We start from the raw sequence: 20823 nt of genomic DNA on the forward strand, positions 1-20823 counted from the left end.
TAGTTACCTTTCTGGCCTGAGGTGGCTCAAAAATATCCTGACAATCCTATGGATATTTATACAGATGTTGTACAAAGAATGATTTTTGCCAAGTGATAGATAAACTTTCAGAGCCCTTTAGCAGTACATTGCCATTTAACTGAATTTTTAAGTTCATTTGCTTAGAAGTAGTATGCTACAGTAAAAGTTGGATGTCATTGTCTCACCTAGAAGTAGAGATTTGATTTAGGAGGATGGGAATATATTTGTTAAAAACAAAATGATTCTGGCTTTAGTAAAGGTTTCATCTGAATAGATCCAAATCAAGGAAGAAGTCAGATGGATTTATATAACAAAACTGGCTATGAAAAGCTCGGGAAGTCCACTCCAGTGAATTACAGGTTTCTGTGCTATAGAAAATGTTGGCATTAATTGTTACATACCGTGCAATGGATGTCATGCTAAGAAAGTAATGGAAAATATACTAGTGTATACAGTTTAAAAAAAAGAGGCAAAGGTGAGGAGTGCCCATATAACATGTGTGTGAGTACACTTGGGGGGGGGTGGGGCGGAGGTGGGCAGGCAGTTCCCAATCTGCCTCCTGAGGGATCTTTGCATGACACAGATGCTGGCTTTCAAGTCATTACACTCTCCACAGGGCCACCAAGTTTTCTTTGCTTGAAAGGGCTGGAAGTGCAAGGTGTGCTCCAGGTGAAGACAAAGATCTAATGCTTTTCTGCACTGTTTCATGCTTGCAGAGATAACTGCTTCCCTTTGCTCCCTCCTACACTGGGGACAGAGAGTCAGGAAGGAAAGAGCATCTTTAGACTTCTAAGATCATTGAGTCCAACCTTTAACCCAGGACTGCCAAGTCCAACCCAAAGCCCTGTCCCTAAGTGCCATATCTACACATCTTTTAAAGACCTCCAGTATTCCAGTGCTGAAATCCTTTTAGTTCAAGGCAATTTGAGAATCTCTTAAGGTTTAAGAACTGGAAGCACTTTTAAAGTGCCCACCCACACAAGCAGAGAGCTGGGAGGTTTCCTCTCGCCCCCAGATGCTCATAGGAGGTCCTGCCAGGTTGGCCAGTTAAGCTGCTTCGCTGTTGCTCGTGGGTGGCAGAGCTCTGTGTAACAGAGGTGACGTGGTGACCTTTGCAGTGAAGTGAAGACAGACGTAGAACAGAGACATGAGGATTGCCCATGGTGTAGGCAGTCACTGGAGTCACTTGCCTTTGGGCTAATGTCCTGTCTCACTTGTTGGAAAAGCAGTTCCCGTGGAGTAAAAAAGCTGAAATCCTCTTTTTCTTTTTAATTTCTAGCCAGGGGAGTTTGTTTCACAGTCTGCATCCCATAAAAGCAGTGACTACCAGTGCATATTTGGTATATATATTCAATACATGAATTTACCCCTTCAGCTGTCTGCATGCATCATCAAGGAGCAGGACACCTTCATATGTTCCCTTTTGCTTTTGACATCTTGGTGATGGCTTGCTGGGATGAGTGTCATCTTTATGCCTTTCTTCCGATGCCCTGCACATAGCAGTTTTGAGGTAGTGTGGCTGCAGGATCAGCCAAGACTGTGCCATCCTCCCTGTGATGAAACTGGCGGGCAAAGCAGTGAGCTGTGATGCAGAGAGGCCATGGGAGCTCCTGGGTCTGCATTTCCCCAGTGCTGAACCTTGCTGTGTTGGGTTGAGCAAGCTCCAACTGATGCAAGGGCCTTGGCCAAGAACGGCTCTTCTGCTAGGGGTGGTTTTTTCACACTCACAAATTGGATCCCTGAAACAAAGAAACAAAACCAGACAAAAAAATGCTTCATAAAAACCCAGGTCCCACCTTTTCCCTCATAGTATTCTTAATTAGATGAATGGCTTGGATGTCTCTGGCTTTTTCCCTCCTAAAGTAAGAACTCAGGGAATTTAAGTTGTTTGTTCCTTTCTATACAGCAAAGTAAAAAGGTACAGGAGAAATCATATTTTGGCAGTTGAGATAACTTACAGTAAAACTTAAACTTTTATTAGTTTTCATCCAAGGTGGAGGAGAATTGTTTTTACCTTCTAGGTAACTCATCAGCTGAAGTTCTGGCATAATAGTTGATTCATCTTTATTTCAACCCTGTTGACTCTTGGACTGAATCCAGTGAAATAATGCATTTAATGTGATTCACTGCAAATATTTATAAATTTTTGTTACTTGGGGGAGGAAAGTAGGAGTTGCCACTTTAGTGCTTTTCTGAATGTACAGCAATCTACTCTGATTAAGCATGGATGGTTTCATTTCAGTCAACAGCACAAGGCAACGTCCATCCTAACTATAACAATGTAAATCTCCTTTGCTTTCCTTAGATCTGTCTGAGACTATATCATCTATCAGAGTAACATCTCAGATGGTGAAGAAATTTTTTACAGGGTGTGTGAAGAGTCTGTATGAAATTTCATCACTCCTTAATGTTTTGCAGGAGCTCTTTTTGGTTGAAGTAACATGTTGTGAATTTTGTAGGGAAGTTAGGTGGGTCATTCTTGCACTGATGCAGGCATAGGGCAGGTTCTACAAAGGTAAAATGTTGTCTCTCCTCAGGACTTTGGAACTACTCAAAGCGTCTCTATGTTGTACAAGTGTTAAGGGGGGGAAAAGGAGAAAATTAATTCCTTGTACTGCCAAGCTAATTTCCTGACTGAGTTTACTCTGCATTCTTGTGTGGTCTGTGCTCCGAGATTCGGTGATCTTAGGGAGAGCTACTGAAGCACTGGATGTCCAGGTCACTGGTGCGCAACATGAAGCAGTGGCTTTTAAGGGCTCCTCGTGAAGCCCATTTGGCAGGTGCTGTGAGTGCTCATTTTACTTGGCTTTGTTTCTTTCCCTCGATTTAGACTAGTTTGGGGTTAATGTTTCAAGTTTGCTTCACCTCTGAAACACTGCTCATGTCTGCTGGCAACAACTTCGGTTCCATTACTGATTTCAGAGTGTAAACTGGACAGATTATTTGTCCTGCCCTGAGGAAGAAGAGAAGGAGTTAAAATTTAAGAGCTGCCACTGGTGGGCAGCATGAGTGGTGACTAACACCTACTATCTTGAGTACACGGAAATCAATTTGGACCTTGTCTGATGAATGCCACTGCTGGAATTCTTTCTTTTCCATATAGAGCCATGTATGAGAATCGAGAAATAAATGCGTTCGCTTAAGATAACATCGTGTGGCAGCTGAGAACAATTAAAACTCTTACTTGTAGCTATATTTTTTTGCTTCCTTTCTACAGCAGGAGGGTGGTGTCTGCAGCTCTAAGGAGTTTATACAGGCTATTTGTCACTGCTGTGATCTTATCTAGAACAAGTATCCTGCAAGGTTATTTATTTTACAGCCTTTTCTTCTAGTTTTGCACAACACACAGATCTTGGGAGATGGGAAAGGATTTTTTTTTCTTACTAGAGTCTCTTTGGCAATAAACACATGCCTAACTGTAAGAGATAAAACTTTCACAACCAAGCTTGTTTTGTGAAGCCCAAACATTTGTGAAGCTTACAAACCCTCAAACTTTGCATAATGTGCCCATCTCTGGTCTCAAACATGAAGTGGCAGAAGAGGGAAGTGTTACTTTTTTTAACCAACAACTTATGACTGTGTCAACACATGACAATTTGTCAAAGCTTGCTGTAGCGGTACTGTAAATTAATTTTTAGCATCACTTGTGAGTGGTAAACACTTTGTGCAGTGCGAACAGCTCCTAGTACAGTGTGAGTTGTCAGCAGCTTGTGAGCTACCCTAAAAAAAACACCAAAAAAAAAAAAACAAAACCCCAAAAAAAACCCACAGAGGGAAGGATGCAGGCTCGTTTACTAGTACAAGATGGATCTGAGTCTGCAAAAATTCAGCATGTGGTGGTATGTCAACTCAACCTTGAAAACTTACTTTTCCATTAATAATAATCACCTGCAAGGCTGCGAAATCACAACTTTCCATTCTGTGCCCCAAGCAGTGCCTGATAGCAAGCAGCTTTCTCAGGCTCATGATTTGGTGAAGTAGAGCCCTCTCCTTGCTCTTAAGTTTTGCCTTTGCCTGCTTGCCTTAAAAGCAGAACATCCTGCAGATGCGAGTATGCTCTTTTGCTGAGAAGTGTCAAATCAACCACGTAAAATGACTGGAAAAAAATTAAATATGGCAGCCCAAAGAAAAATGGTGGGGGCTGAGTGCTCTCTCCTCCTCACCTCTCCCCTTCCTGTTCTCCTTGCCTATCCCAGATACTGTGCTGGAGCTGGCAGTGATGGTTCATACAATAGGAGTTGACATGATGGAAGAAAATTATTTGGTGCGAAAAGACAGGGAATATGTATTGTAGAAAACAACTTTTCAGATACAAACGTATTTTAACCTGTCACTTTAGCAGAACAAGCAGTAATAACCTCCCAACCTAACAATGACTGTTAAGTTGAATGTTAATTGGCTCAGTCGTTGAATTGCTAACATGTCTACAATTTACAAGTGAACACCCACTCAAGAGAGAGAAAATAGAAGTTGGTGCCTGGAATTCCTGGCCTTACTGAAATCACCTACATTTTTCTGGCACTAATTCATCTTGCATTTCCTGAAAATGTTTTAAGTAGAACTAGATGAAAAAAACAGCTGGGTGCGTTTGTTTGCCACTTTGATGCGCTCAGTGCGAGGTTTTTTTCTCAGGCACAGTCGCTCTTGGCTTATACACCGTAGGATGGCTTTGGCTGCAGCCTGGGGCTTGTTCCTGTGAGCAGGCAGCACATGTGAAGCTTGGCAGGAGAACTATTGAGACCTGCTAAAGCTAGTTTTAACCTGGTCGTCGTTTTAAAGAGAAAGATGACTTGATTCGTGTATTTGCTCATCAGGAATTTTGGTTATATTTCCTTTTCTAGATACAACTGTAAGTGCTGCCTGTATGAAAGAGCTGAGCCATACCATTCAGAAAACTGTCTAGAGCAGCAGTTGTCTTGCTTGGAAATCACTTCCAGGACTGCATTGTAAGTAAGTGTTTTTACAAAAACATCATCAAATGGTTTCTTCAGTTTTGGGGTGGTTTTCAGTTATTTTGGTTGTTTCTTATAATTTCACAGTTTTATTCTAGCATCTAGTGAGACACTAGCAATGCATGTGGAAACTGGAGCACCCCCATATCTGTGCACGGCATAAAGCTAAAACCCTTTCAAGGCTTTTTGCTGTGTTGCTCTAGAACTCCCCAGCATAGTACCTAAACACTTCTGAGAACAAGCAGCTAGATAGAAGCCTAGAAAGCAATTTGATCATACACTTAGTGATCTATTTTGTCATTAACTCTATGACATAGATGTTTTTCGAGTGTTCATTCCAGCCTGCACTTCAGCATTTTAGCCATGCTGATGTAGCCCTGCTAGAGCAGATGCTTTTTGGAGGTTTTCATAAACTGTGATCTGGCTAACTCAGTTTGAAATGATCCATGAGTAGTTGCCCTGTCTGATCCAGAAAGAGCGCTGCTTTGTCCCTTTGGCCATGCAGGGGGTATAGCTAAGGAACCTCCCTATGCTGTGGATGGAGGTGAATTTGGTCAGCTGCATCTGTTTCTGTCATCATGGAATCATGGAATATCCTGAGTTGAAAGGGACCCACAACGATTTTTGAGATCATCCTAGTGATGAGCAAGTCTCAGTGAAAGGGGCATTATTTAAGGTTACAAGCCAATTGCATTGTATATGGCATTGAGAATATGTTTGCGTTTAGAATGAGTAACATCATCCTTGAAAACTTTGAGAGGTACACGAAAACCCCCTTATTATGCTATTTATACAGTTCATTTTGAAAGCATAATCCATTCAGTGATGTTCGCGACGTAAAATTTGTAACTTTTATTTCTTTTTCTATTGCATTCATTTTTCCTGGTGTTGCAAATTATGAGAAGTATGATATGAGAAGTATTTATGACATAAGTGCATTTCCCTTGAAATGGCCTCTGATAACATGGTTGCTTGAGAGTGTCATGAGAAGAGCTGGTGACTTAGAGTTCAAATCACTTAGTTAAGCATATTTATTATACAGGCTCCTCACATTCATCAGCACCTTGCAGAATATTCCCCACAGGTGACATTTGCTGTACATATACTAGGTATAATATATATATATATATATATATATATATATATATATATATATATATATAAAAATGTTAATCCTGTTGCCAAGTCTTTCAAACACAGATTTTTGCCATAGGTTTCTCTTTTGTGAATCTTTACTCTGTACAGTCAACTGACGCACCTGCATCACTCTCTAAGTGAGGTTGTGCTGGACAGGAATCTTTGGCTTGGCTCTGCCTGCAGTTATCTGCCAGATACAGTAACTGCTGTTTTGTTCTTGTTCCCTGCCTGCTGAACCCATGAGACAATCAGCCCAATTCTGCATGGGTGAAATTGAGGTGAAAAAAGGACTGGTTACTGTCAGGGATGGGACATTTCAGCTATGGCAAATGGGCAGAGAACAAGTGAGGGAATTGTTTGGGGGAAATGAGGACTTGAAAAAGTCTGAAATCAAACAGTTTTCCAATTAGAAATTTAAAACAAGACCTAATGTTTGTTTTCAGCTGCCTGTAAATTGTTTGTCTGCTTCTGGAACTTAAATCCTGACCTAAGGCAACATTGCTTTCATGGAACCATAAAATCATTAAGAATCATACAAGCAGAGTTGTATAGGTTGAAAAGTACCTTCTAGATCATCAAGTCCAACTGCTAAGCCTGCACTGGCAAGTCCACCACTAAGCCATGTGCCTAAGTGCCACATCTACTTGGCTTTTAAATACCTCCAGGACTGGGGACTCAACCACTTCCCTGGGCAGCCTGTTCAATCCTTGACAGTCCTTTCTGTGAAGACTTTTTTCCTAATGTCCACTGTAAATCTCTCCTGGAGCAATTTGAGGCCGCTTCCTCTGGTCTTGTCACTTGGGAGAAGAGACCAACCCCCACCTGGCAACAGCTTCCTTTCAGGCAGTTGTAGAAAGCACTAAAGTCCTCCCTGAGCCTTCTTTACCTAAGCTTAACAAACCCAGCTCCCTCAGCTGCCCTCATCAGACTTGTGCTCCAGACCTCTCACCAGTTTCATTACCCTTCTCTGGACATGCTCCAGCACCTCAACGTTCTTCTCGTAGTGAGGGATCCAAACCTGAACAAAGGATTTGAGGTGTGGCTTCAGCAGTGCAGAGTACAGATGGATGATCTATACAGATTGCTGCCTTAGTCCTGTTGGGCACACTTTAAGTGTGGGAAGCAGGACCCTGGCTCCTCTGGGGGCAATGAAGACCTCTGGTCTTTTCTTGCAGGGCTCTGCTGCACTTGTTCGCAGAAGCCCTGCTGTCACTTGGCCCCAGGCTGATGCCGCCGTAGAGTTGCCCATAAACCCCTGAGGCTGTTTCAAGGGTAACAGTTTCTCTATCACTGTTGCTAAAGGATTTTCATCCAGTTTATGTCGTGATGTTTGCATTGCTCTGGCACCATGAACTAGAGATGTGCATTCATTTAATTTACCCCAGGGTAGTTGCTACTGATTTAATTCAAACCTGGTGTTGTAGCATGCATGCTGCTGAGGCAATCTCAGTTACACCAGTTCCTTGAAGGATTGACTATTCTGGTGTGGTTTTCTGCCTCATGTCCTTCCTGCTTAACGGTATTAGTCTGTTTAATGGTGCCAGAAAGCCACATATTTGCTCTCTGTGAAGCCTCAAACAGTAGATGCATGCTTTTAAATAGTTAAATAAATGTTAATTATGATTCACAAATAGTTTTGCCTCAACTATTAAGTAATATCAAATACTGAATTTTTCAGTCAGTAATTGTTTTTCCAGCTGCTGAGTGGGACCAAGTATTCAGTATTTTTACAGAGTTATTTTTGCAGCTGCTTGGCTGCTTTAAGCATAAAAGTCCTATGTTATTTTGTAGGGCTTGACAGCCTTGGATGCACAGTGGGCACACAGAGCCTGTGGTGGGAGTGGAATGATTACAGTCTTCTGATGCACCTTGGTTAGTTGTGGATAGTTTGGGCTGCATCCAGATAAGATGAAAACAGCATATTGGGCACTTTTAAAAGTCTGTGGTTTTGCAACATTTTCTCACAAAAATGTGAAGTCTTTTTCTTTCTCACTGTGTGAGTTATTACACATGGGGAAATTAGTTATTTTTTCCTTTTCAAGATCTTGAGACATTCTGTGAGGGATTTAGCCGGTGTGAATTATTTCATGAAATAGTGATTTGACTCGTTGCACCTCCTTGCAAATAGTATAATACCAAAGAATTTTGTCTTAGCAGTGCATATTATGTGCTTTACGCAGAAAGATCTTAAAAAAAAATTAAAGTATGAATTAAACCACAGGTCATGATGATATTGAAAGAGACATTGTTTTCACCCACCGTGACGACTACCCTGGCAGTGAGCACATGGCTCACATTTTCCCGGTGATTCATTAGCCAAGCCAGTACAACATCCTGGGCAGTCTTGACTCTGTGGCTTACTGGTAGCTGTTCTTCAGATGATTGCTCATGTCAACATGATGCATAGCACCGTCAGAACATTCACTTTGGAACTTACCTTTTTTGTGCATCTCTTTTCTTTGGTTTTCCCACCAGATCTGCTCTGCTGCCTCACAGCGCTGCTGTTTGCATAAGCAGTTGCTGTAACTCTGTGAAGCTACGAATAAGACATCTCCTTCTAAATATCACTGGTGACTTTTGATGAAGCCACAGTCATGATTGCAGGGTGCACAAAGGACGCAACACTGAGTGCTGGGCAGAGGACACTTAGCACTGAGCAACAGGGAGAGGATGATGTTGATAGGGGAGCAGACCAAACTATGAGGGGTAAATTCTGTTTGATGTTCAGTTGTTGGTTTTTTAAGCCAAAACAGAAAAGAAGCAGGATCAAAAGCTTTCACAAAGCAGAAGTGTGAGTCTAATGAAACGTAGTGACTAGACAAAAAAAAAAAAAAAAAAAAAAAAAAAAAAAAAAAAAAAAAGGTAGTTCATTATAAAACCCACCAAACTTAAATTTTAAAGCCCCAGAGGAAGAGGTGATCTGTCAGCCACCCAGCTTGGACTGGGCACTCAACTAGAACTCTTGGTCTGGATTCAGTTTCCTGCCTCAGTCACAGGTTTCCTGTGTGTTCTCAGGCAACCTCCTTCATCTGCCCCATGACTGACTTCCTCATTTGTGCAGTGGAGATCATCTTCCTTACATTCACTGTGACGACAAAGCCTGCTGATGTTACTGAAAGATGTGGATGTTGCGATGGGAAGAGCCACCCTGGAGACCAGAGCAAAAGGGGTGTGCTTCCTCACAGGAGATAGTTACCCCTGCTGCTTGCATTTCTGTGTTGAAGAGTAAAGGAAATGATTTTCAGATCTCAAAAGGGTTGTTTTTTCTCTTTCCAAGTCTTTCAGGCCTATTTTTTTTGTGGAGTTTGGCTGCCCCGGTGCAGCAGCAGGCATTTGGAATATTCCCTGTCTCTCACCTTTCTCCTCTCAGTCTGTCTGCTTATGGCTTTGAATCACTTCTGTCTGCTCAGTATGCACAACCCAATGGGATTAGAAACACAGCTTCTGTCATCTCCTAGTTTACGTGGAGATCTCCTAACATGTAAATGTGGTTGTTTGTAAGAAAGAAACTGAAGAGTGCTTGAGGCTGGCCAAAGGGTACGAAAAGTGATGCTAGCAGCTGAGGAAGGTGGTGCAAGGCAGTGGAATGTCACACTCAGGGACTCCTGCCAAGGTGTGCATTGGCACAGTGTGCCTGCTAAGGATGCCCATATAAACCATCCACCAGCATTGGCCTTCAGCCCCTCTGCTCCTCCACTCAGTCCCTGATAAGCAAAAATATTCATTTAAGGGGTTTTTATATACTCTCACTCCATGCTGATACTAGTCCTGAGTAACGAATCAAAAATGACAAGTCACACACCTTTTGATGTGCCCTTTTATGTCCTTTGGGTTGGTAGTTAAAAGTTTAAGTGTGAGGACTTCTCAGTACATGAAAAGCAATGTCTCGTTCCTTCCAAGGCCGGTCAGCTCAGAGTCCCTTGCCATAAGAAAACACAGATGGTTTAAGATGTAGTGCTGTCAACACTAGACGTCCTCTCTCTGCCCACAGTGCTTGTCCCTTTTCCCAGCTGGTGTAACTGGAAATTCTGTCTGCCTGCAGCTCTAAAGGACTAGTGCCTGAAAATGCAGCATCTGCTTAGTTGTCCATTGCTGTTTCAACCCCTCGCCCAAGCTTCAAATAATGAGTTATTGAGCTAATTTAGTTTTATACAGAAGTGATGTTCATCTTGCAAATCAGGAAGGCTATTTAACGCAGTGTAATTGACTTCAGCTGTAAGATTCAATGCACTTATCTAGGATTACAGTTCAATAAAATCTAATTGTGCTGAGAGCAACAGGAATTATAGAAACACCTGGGGATTGTTTTCTGCCTTTCCCATGAACAAGGTGAGCTGAATGACTTCTGATCCTTATGGTTTGGATTATACCGCTGCTTGATCTGCCCATTTGGTGGGAGCAGCTTAAGGTGACACCATTTGGCATGGGGAGGTGAAGCCAGGCAGATGAAATGATGGGTGGCCTTCTTCAGTGAGCTCTGTGTGAGTGATGCTCTCATTTGGCCAGAGTTGGGCTGGAGGAACGGGAAGTAAGCAAAGTCTGGTTTCATTATGATGGTGATGATAATAGGATCCATGAGGTATGTGAGATTAAAAGCCTTATAACATTGCAGGCCAAGTCATTCACAGACAACGAGGCCTGAAATCAGTTCAGTGCCTAAACATCGTTTTGTCTTGCCTCACCCAGTGTAGAAATAAATAAAGGAAAACAAGTATTCATTCAGTATTTCCTCTCACTATTTACCAAGTAGGAAGCTGTGTAAAACCAGTTGCTACATGGAAACATTCTCTGGCCATTGTGCTTTGGCTTTATGACTGTGCTGCAATTGTAGAGAGCCTTTTTGCCCAAGTATTCATTAATGAGCTTTTCATCAGCCACTCTGAACAAATGGGGAAGCATTAGATTTAATTTTTCACTTGCAGAGCTTCAGGGAAAAGTAGACTTTTTAGTGGGATGAGGACATTGGCAAAGGTAGTGAGTAATTTGGGATGATGGTGGAGCAGACGGTGTGGCAAGTGTCCTTGTGACACACATGAGGTGCAAACTTTGTTATTCTCTTGTAGAGAGACATCCCAAACATCAATCCTTGGTCCAAACATAAGGTTGTGTTATTAGGAGTGCTTACCTAACACCATACTTATTTTCTCCATTATTTCTCCCAGTTATTAATTATCCTGTTGCAAGCAGGAAAGGAAAAATGTACTTTCAGACTAAAGTAACAGATTTGGCTGGTTTCAATACTCTGACTTCATGAGCAGTAAAATATATATAATACTGCTTGCTGCGGCACATGCTGTACTGATCATTCTCTGTACAACTGCCTACTTTTTACATCATTTTAAACAAATACCAGGACTATGGGGAGTAATAAAACAAGATAACAGCAGCAGAACAGGTAGGTTTTGTCATACAAGTTAAAAGCAAAACAAAAAGGACCTCCATCTCCAAAAGCCATGAGAACTGTAGAAAGAGGCTCTTTTTGCCTGACAAAGTTAAGCTGTAATTACTGAGTGCAGAGAACATACTTCTTACAGGAACAAGCAGTGAGAATGGATCATGCAGGATGTCCCTGAAGCTGCTGCAGTCACATTTTAAAAGCAGAGAAGAGAGATTGAAAACTTTTTTTTTTTTTCTGGGTATGGAGTTGGCTTTTCTGTGGCCTAATGATTGCTGGTTCTTACTACTGTTTGGGGTGATGGTTTACTGGGATGGCGAAAATACTGATATTAAACTTGTTTTCAGGTGACATGAAACTGAAGAAGAAATTCATGTTATGCATATGTTTTCAGTTTGAGTTGAGCTGTCAGGGAGATCTAGATAGACATTTGAAGTAAAGTCTTTGCTGTTTTGGTTGGCTTTATGAGATGATAAACCCTGTTTCACTTAGTTTCCGACACCTTTATTTTTTTAATTGGGACACTCAAGAGTTGGTGCAAAATTAACTTAAAAGCAAATACAGGGGGCACTCAAAATTTGTCCACTTAGCATGCATCAAGGTATTAATGTAAGCTTGTGCACGACCTGCTGGTATGCAGCAGCAGATAGCAAATGGTATGTTAGTACTGGCAATGCTCTCACAAAGCCAAATACAATTCTTACGCTTGCTGGCTTGACAGTCCAAAGTGCTTTTCATTCCTATCCAGTTTTTTTCTGCTTCCTCTGTCTTCATATTGTCACCCTTGGACCTTAGAATAGTAAAATGAAACTTCAAAGAGTTTATGAAAGTCACAGTTGAAAACATGTATTATCTTAGGTCAGGCAGATGAAACCAGTGCTAAGTCCAGTCTCTTATCAAATCTGGCCAAAATAGTGTTTCACCTACATTTGGGGAGAATGGCAGTCCATTTGTCTCTAAAACAGCTGAAGCTGATGGAAGTGTTGTTCTGAAAAATACAAGATTCCCCAAGATGTTGCACGGTTGATGATACTCATTGGATTCTGTGCTGTGCAGAGGTAAATCTATATACTCTGGACATCATTTCTCAAACACAGTTGAGATTTTGTCTTGTTTAGTATTGTCATAGATTTGTTTCGTAAGTGTAGCGGTGCAGTAATTTCTTACTTAAAGAAATTGCTTGCCTGACGATTTTTTTAAAGCAAGACTTTAATTTAAATCAAATTCCACTCTGTGCAAAGGAGTACAATTTTTGCAATTACGTCTGATATTCATTTAATGTCCAAGTATCTACCACAGGGAAATAAAATCTGATGTCATCTTCAGCCAGTAGATCGTTTCCTTTTCCCTTTTTATGCCATTTGTTTTATCTTTTCTTCTCCTCCACAGCTTTGGATTTTGTCTGTCGTCTTGTTTTAAAATCTGCTGGTTTATTACTCTCAGTACCCAGTGTTTAGATGGGTCCTCCTCCATCTTCTCCAAAGCATACCAAGGTTCTCCTCCTATCTCCTGCCTTACATGTAAGAACTAGTGGCATGATGTGTAATGCATGAGTTACTGATACATGCTGAGGGTTGTGCCTCCAGCAGTACTGGTGATGTACTCCAGCTGTGGGTGAGTGCTCACTCTGCAGCACTGGGCTGGAGTTACTGCCAGATGAAATACAAAAATTGGGCATCATATCAGCAACATGGTTCCAGTGGAGTAGTTTAGGTCTAAGGCTAAAAGCTAATATAGACATGGCTATCGGCGATTGATGGAGAGACGGGAAGACTGATTTTGGTGATCAGAATTTGATTTTACTCAGGTTTTCCAAGAACTTATATACCATTTCAGTAAGGTTAATAATTTCCACTACTATAATTAGGTTAAAAGATCATACAGGCAACTTAGCATTTTACAACATCTTTATCGTAGGGGGTTGGTTGAATCTCTTCCCTTAAGCAGGTTTAATCCCATCTTCTCATAATCTCAAAGTTCTGTTTTTCCCTGCCATGGCATCCTAGTCATCAGACTAGCTATGCTAATTAAGTCTGTCTTACTCTCTGTCTTGCGTATTCCCACACATGGCCATTAATTTTTCACCACTCCAGGAGTGTACTTCTAATTAAGATCATGTATACACTATTGAATGTTTCCAGTACTGTCCCCTTAATCTATAAATTATTGGTCCATTTAACAGGGCTCTGCATACAGCCCCAGCTCAGACACCTGGCTGATACCCATTGATCCTGGTCCTCCTGCCACAGTCATCTCCTCTTCATTTACTTGCTAATGGAGTAGCCTCCTCTTTCTGTTATAATCTCACATTGTTTCTCTTATTGGCTTCTTTTTTCTTTTGTTGTCATGATTTTGCTATTCCAGGGCAGATTCCCTGGCAGAAGACTCACAGTATGGCAGTCTAACATCACCCTTATCCTGGTAGTAGCAACCACCCTGTTTTATGTCACCTTTTCTTCAGAAAACACCGCTAGAGGCAGTTGCAACCTCACTTGATCTTTCCCTATGTAGAAGATGTGAAAATACCTAATGAATCATTTTGGGGAGGTGTGACCTGCGGGATGCAGACGCGTGGGAGTGTTTATTTGTTGCAATCATCAGAAGGGGAATCACTCCTTTATCCGAGTACCCATGTCAAAAGGTGGGAAATCAGCATGCTCTGAAGTTTTACTATACCTTGATTCCTCTCCTATGTGTCTCTTCCTGGAAGGTAGTTAATTTTGGAAACGAGCACGAAGAGGAGAAAAGCAGCATGTAAATTGCCAGGATTTCCTTTGGGGGAGAGATCCCGCGGGGAAAGGAGGGAACTCTTTTAATAATCTTTGCAGCATTTAGTCCCAAGAAAGTGAAATAAAATCAGCACTTCCACGGAGAGTTGGCAGCATATTTCTTCTGTAACAAGACCGGTTTTTAATTTCTTTGTAGTACAGTTTGATTAAGACTGTATCGAGCTGATTGAGGAGAGCAAAATCTGGTTTTGACAGATGTTTCCCGTGATCTGAAGAATACAAACACTCCTGCAGGATGACAGACGGCTTGTTTACATAAGAAATCTCTTTTTTTTAATTAAAAAAAAAAAAAAACCGAAATACACAAACACCAAGCAACATTTGGATCAGTCATTCTGATCAAGGCAGTGTCAATTATTAGGCTGTAAAGGGAACTGATGACTCAACTTAGGCACAGCGCTGTGGCGATCTCCGATTTTCGGTTTCATAACAGATTCTTTTCAGGAATGCTTTTCATTCATACCTGATGTTTAAATGTGTCTCTGGGAGCATGTATCGCTTAGCGGTGGGGATGTGAGAGACTGGTGTCAGCGTGCTCCAGGTGGTTGGGCAAAATTTGGAAGGCATTCCTGTACCTTGGCGGAATGCCCAGTGGGAGAAGGGTCCTCTGACACATAGCATTGTGTACCCGTACCTGCACATCGCCAGTGTTGTTACCATGGTAAATTTTATAGATAAGTTCACATCAGTAGAATTGAAAAGCACTTTGATTCAGAGAGTGAAATGTTTTGATGAGATCCCATGCTTAGTAATTCCATCGAGTGCACTTGTTAAAGCGGGTGAGTCAGAAATAGAAATGCAAAGCATTTCTCTGAACGGTGGCCGGAAATTAGCTTTGAAAACTGAAACAAAGCCCCAACCACAGTTTTATCTATTTACCTAAACAATTTTAGGTCTGTGAAAGTCCCTTTGTCTTTGGGATACATTTTGATTCCTCTCTTGTAGTGCGATCCTTAGGCTGGATAACCAGCCATGTCAGGACTATCTTGGTATGTCTGACTTTCATGGTTTACAAAATTGAGTGTCCTGTTAGTGGCTTCATTGCCTCTGGTGCTGCCATCTTCTGTCACAGCTTGTGGTGGAAGTTGGTGGAAATGGAAGTCAGGATTGAATGTTGTAATATTTGAGTTAATGTAACAATGAGGAAGAAAACCAGGGGAGTTGAGTGAAGTCACTCAGCTGCTTATTACCCAATGCGAAAGTTGTGCATATAGATAGATAGATAGATAGATAGATAGATAGATAGATAGATAGATAGATAGATATATGTATGCATGTGTGTATGTATGTGTACATACAGCACACGGGGCTATCTGGCTGTTCTGGAACAAAAAACTCCTTGGTTCGGGGCTGGCTGCTCCCCAGCTTAGCATGGAGAGTCTTCAGTGGTCACAAGCCCCTCTGATTGTCGACACAGCCCTCCATCTGTAGGGAGAGGGCAGAAGGGGATCATGACTGTTTTCATGTTAGTAGTGGTTGTCTTGCAAAAAAACTTAAAAATCAGCATATTGAGTGATAGATAGCAACATTCTTTACTTCATCCCGCACCTTTCTTCTCTGCTGACATCTTGGTACCTCTTGCTTATCCTTGCTGGATGCTTTGGACTTGTCACTCAGCCTCAGACAGCATAAGGACTGACTGCTTTTGTGGCAGCTGTAGTGTGGTCTGAGGCCCATCAATGTAAATCATGGTGGAGGAGGACAAAGTAATAGATGTGTTTAAGGGACTTGCAATTCCCACGGCAAGGCTGGTAAAGTAGAGCTCATTTCAAAGAGAAGGCGGTTTGGTGATTTTTCATAATTACTGTTTACCTAAATAAATAAATAATGCATATTCATGGCTTTAACTAGAGTAAGTCATGTTGAAATGTTTACCTCTCCCGAGGATAGTTATTAAAGGGTGGGGTGTGGGGTGCAGCAATTAATAATAAAACATTTAGATGAGATTACAGAATGCTCTGATTGGAATAGTAAACATTATGCTAGAAATAAAAGCAAATAAACAAAGCTGTCTTGAATTAGAAAAAAAAATACTATGCTATCTGAAGAAACATGCTGAACAGAAGCAGTTTGGGTGAAGGGGACATGCCCTTGTGGCCCTTCAATATCACAGGGTGGCTTCTTCAGTCTAGAAAGCATCCCTGTGGAAGAAAGCCCCTCATTTCCAGTCTGGAAAAAAGATGATACAAATACTGGCATCCACATAGATTAGTGTGGCAGATGTAACACCAGTCAGCACCACTTTAAGGCTGGGGTCCATTGATTGTTTAACTGTGCAGTGGAGAGTATTTCACCTGCTTATATCAGTAGTAAATAAAACCTTTGTTTGCATTGGGAACTTCCTCTCTCCTTACTTTGCACATTCGTTTGAATGAAATTCTTTGCTCAGCTGAGAGTTTGAAATTTGGACTCATCCTTTCATATCTTTTGGCTGTGGTTCCTTATCTGGTTAATCAGATCGAAGAGAGCCAGTGATGTGTTCAAAGATTCTTGTGATAGCTGTGTACCATTAGGATGAATGATTAAAAAAACCCCATAATTGTAGTTTAGCGCAGTAAATACAGATTGGTCTTTCAGTTTAACGTACGGTAGCAGGCGAACTGAGCCTTTGATAAAAGACCTGCTGCTTTAAGCCCATGAAGACAGAGCTGGTTTGCCCTTAGCCCCACCTGCCTCCAGCTGTTTTGGGCCAGCAGAGGAGTGTGATTGAGCAATGGGTGTATCTGTCCTGTTGCACTAGGTTGGGGATGAAAAAGAAAACAGGGGATGGGCAGAAAAGTAGGTAGGGAGCACCAAGGTAGCCTGTGGGGACCATTAGCTTCAAAGCACCTTCTGCAGCTGGGATGGGCTCTCTTTTCTCATCGAGCTGTCCCTTTGTAAGCTGCTGTCCTTTCTGGGCCATTTCCTAACTCGGACATCTTTTGGGGATGAAGGCTTCCAGACCCCCTCATCTTGACCAAACTGATCCCTTCTGAAGTAGCTTCACAAGTGCTAGGATGCTCGCTGGCGCCTAGCACACTTGGTGTGCTTGCCGGCATGTCTCCTGGACTCCCTCTCATCTAGAAACCGAAAAGTGTCTTCTCTTGGACTGGAAGTGCGGTCTGACTGTTAGCTGTGGTGGAGTCTCTGCTTGTGTCAGTCACTAGTGCAAGTCCTTGGCTGTTCTGTGAAACAGAGCAAGACATCGAGGAATGAGCACTGGCGGATGGGCTGTCTTGTTCCACAGGTGGAGGGAATCTCCCATTAACTTTGGTCCTTGTGAGGCATCTTCACAGCTGTTTTTTTCAGGATGATAAATTTCCCTCAACCACATTTTGTTTCTCACTTCAATGGATAAACCTTTTCCCTGACCCATTGCTTGTGCTGCAGGATCTGCAAGTGGTGTCTGTATCCCAGAAGACAAGGGTGCTAATGATGGCAAAAGGTGTCCTGTTGGTCCATCTCCCCTGTAGCAGAGGGGTGTGGTTTTATAAACATAGTGCATTTTCCCCATTAGAAGAATCATTCTGGGCTACAGACAAGATTTCTGTGGAGCAGAAATACCTACTTCCTTCTTCACCATTTTTTTCCTAAGGGTTTCAGGGAGTTCCAGCTGAATGCCTTCTGGCAAAGCCAGAGGCAGCAAGGCAGCCAGAGCCTTGTGCAGGGTTTTGCAGGTTGAGAACATGTTGCACACACAGAGTGCACAGCACAGTAAACCCGGTATCAGCTCACAACTAATTATCTCTGTATAAAAATTCCCTTGCTCGCCGTTTTGCCGTTAGAGGCTCACTGGTAAGATTTATGACTGGCTAAAATGAAGTACCATTTCCTTTTTCTCAGCATTACTGTGCATGGTCTTTCTGGCTTTTCTTGTTAAAAAGACCTGAGTTCACCCAAGAGGGAACATATTTTTGAACCTCATTCCCATCACCCTTCTGCCTGTGTGTTTTTAACAACCGCTGAAGATTACCCACTAAACAATTTCAGGTCTTTTGACTTGACCTTGGTTGGTGTGAGGGTGGAGACAGAGAAGCTAAGAAGCAGTTCCTTCATGGGAGGTGCAGCATTTGCCCACTTTCAGCCCTGCCACAGTTTGCACAGGCAAGATGTGTACGTCCGTCAACATTGGCTCCCTCTTCGTAGTTTGGTGAGCAGCTATTGCATCCAGGATTTATATGAGCTAAAGGATAATTTCCTCCCTTCATGTTGTAACGTGGGGGACCGGCTGTACAGCTGGAGAAAAAACTCTTTCACCTGCCCTTATGTTGCACATGTATGTCCTCATTTCACAGGATGATAAAAATGAGACCACTGATTGAACTTTCTGAACTTGCAACTGTATGGCTGACTTCATCCTAAATCACCTTAAAATTAGTTTGTGTGACACTGTAAGACAGTTGGGGGTTTTTTTCTGAGTACAGAGGGAAAAAAGGGAGCAATGTTGAGCTTCTGCCATCTCTTCCCAATTGCAGTTAGACGTAGTTATTTTTGTATTAGAGCTTGGAAGAAAACCGGTAGAGATGCCAGATAAACCTTCCCAAAACAAACATTTGTGTTAATACTTAAATATTGTTCATCTTTCGCAGCATTTACTTATCTGTTTCCCACATGCTGAACCTTATGGGAAGTTTTTGTGGTTGACTGTGGCCTGTTCTTTTGTTCTGTATGTTAACTGTTCTCTCAATTTGCAATTTTTAAAAGAAATCAGCAGTTAAAGTCTGACTGTGATAATCATTCTGCACAGGAACATCTTTTTGGCATGGCAGGGGTGTGTTTTTGTGGGTCACATGTGTTGGGTTAGGAGTCCAGGAGCATTAACCCAGTGAGCTGTGTCATTTCATGATGACCCGGGAAGCATTCTTATCCGAGAGAACCAGCGCTGGCTAGTCTGGTATCATTTTCCAGCATGCCAGACTAAGGGACAGCAGTTTCATCCTCATCACTGAACCAGCTCATTTTCTCCTGTTTGCATGTGTGTTAGCCATAATTTCCATCCCTCAAGGGGAAATAAGCTAGATATCTGAATTTTCATCAGATCTGACATAAAGTATTAGGCTGTGGCTTTTGCTGTCTATTGGTTTTCCTGCATAGGACATAAATATTCAACTTGTGTCATCTGATAAGGTTGCTGGGGAGGGGGGTTTTCTCACAGAAAGTATTAACTTTCCTTTCACACCTAACCATTCTTTCATGAGTCATAACCCTAAGATAAAATATTTTTGATGGTGGCTTTAAGTCAAGTATATTCCAATGAGAAAATAATTCAGGTTTTACATAAAAAGATTTACAAGTTCCTATGGCAATACTCTTGAACTACAGCCTTATGCCTTCCCCTAGCCCTGCCTGGTTGATGTGTCACAGACCTAACTGCAACCAGAGGACAAGGAAGGGTGGAAAATTCTCCCTATGCACATTCCCCAACTTCTCTGAAGGTTTTCTGTTAAAGCCTGGCTGGTTTTGTTAAGTGTAGCTGGTGAAAATCCAGTTTGCAGACTCCAGAGCACTCTGGGGCAGCAGCAGCTGCCTTCCCCTGCAGCCAGTCAGCCAACAATGGTTGTCTTGAAAGTTCTGCTGGTGACCTCAGTCATAGTTTCCAGCTAGGGTGGTTCCTCACATCATTTTGTCATTATCTGAGGGAATAGCTCAATCTCATCTGCTCTGACTGTTGACACAGCTCACCCAGATAGGGATTGCAGAACGGGTCCTCGCAGCCCTGGGATGGGTGGGTACCTCCCTGTTTGTGGTCCACGCCTCCATGGTTGTGTTGGTTTTCTGCATCCCACCTCTGGGCACTGGGGAAAAAAATGTGTCCCCTTCTGGCTCCTGTTTTGGCTGCCCCTAGTTAAACAGTGCACATGGGAACAAGCAGGAGTGATAGATGAGCATGTTCTTTCCCTTTGGAAGAGCTATGCAGGTTATTATGAGGAAATTAGGTGCACTGGGGGTGAAGCAGACAATGTCTCTTTTGTGACATAGGTATCGATATCATCTTGGGTTTAATTTACAGATTTCAGGGAGAGATCATGCATTAGATGTCAGGAGCACTGCAAATGCCTTCTCAGCCTCAGGCGACCCTTCAAGCTACAAATGTTCCAATGAAGCTATTTCAACCAGAAACAAATTATACACAAAACGTAAGGAAAATATGTTTGCTGATCTGTGATGGTATTGCATGTAACAAAGCAGGATCCTTGACTTCACTGGGATCAATTTCAGCACATCTTTGTGCAAGTAGCATCATTGCACTCCACCAAGTGAGGCACTGCTTCAGAAAACACCAGCTCTGTTTGCACACCTGTGCTCACCTCTCCTGGCTCGCAGGTGCTCAACCTTTCCTTAAATATGTTTTCCTCCTATCCATATCTGACAGAAGCTCACCAACTTGTCTCCTTGTGTGGGTCATTTTACTTAGCCATCATTTTACCCACCTGTGCTGAACTTCGGGATAAACAACTCACCGTAATCTGTTGCATTTGTGTGTTTGTTTCTCACTTCCCTCATGGCCCACCCAGCATCTCCAGTTTTCTTGAGCATGACCACACAGTTT

The 20823-nt window shown here is 42.2% G+C and overlaps 1 protein-coding gene across 4 annotated transcripts in view; it reads left to right on the top strand.

Annotated features, from left to right (window-relative positions):
* Nucleotides 1–20823, top strand: part of BACH2 (BTB domain and CNC homolog 2) — a 184241-nt gene that overhangs the window by 80630 nt on the left and 82788 nt on the right. For 3 of the 4 annotated variants that reach the window (XR_010720074.1, XM_066179550.1, XM_066179552.1), the window contains one exon: nucleotides 4863–4971. The gene's annotated coding sequence lies outside the window, so the exon portion shown is untranslated. The remainder of the gene's footprint in view (nucleotides 1–4862; nucleotides 4972–20823) is intronic. The other variant, XM_066179551.1, reaches the window with a different exon arrangement.

The sequence above is a fragment of the Chamaea fasciata genome, unplaced genomic scaffold (genome assembly GCF_029207755.1).
Source record: "Chamaea fasciata isolate MVZ Bird 193981 ecotype frontalis unplaced genomic scaffold, bChaFas1.0.hap1 SCAF_3, whole genome shotgun sequence".
NCBI lineage: Eukaryota > Metazoa > Chordata > Aves > Passeriformes > Sylviidae > Chamaea > Chamaea fasciata.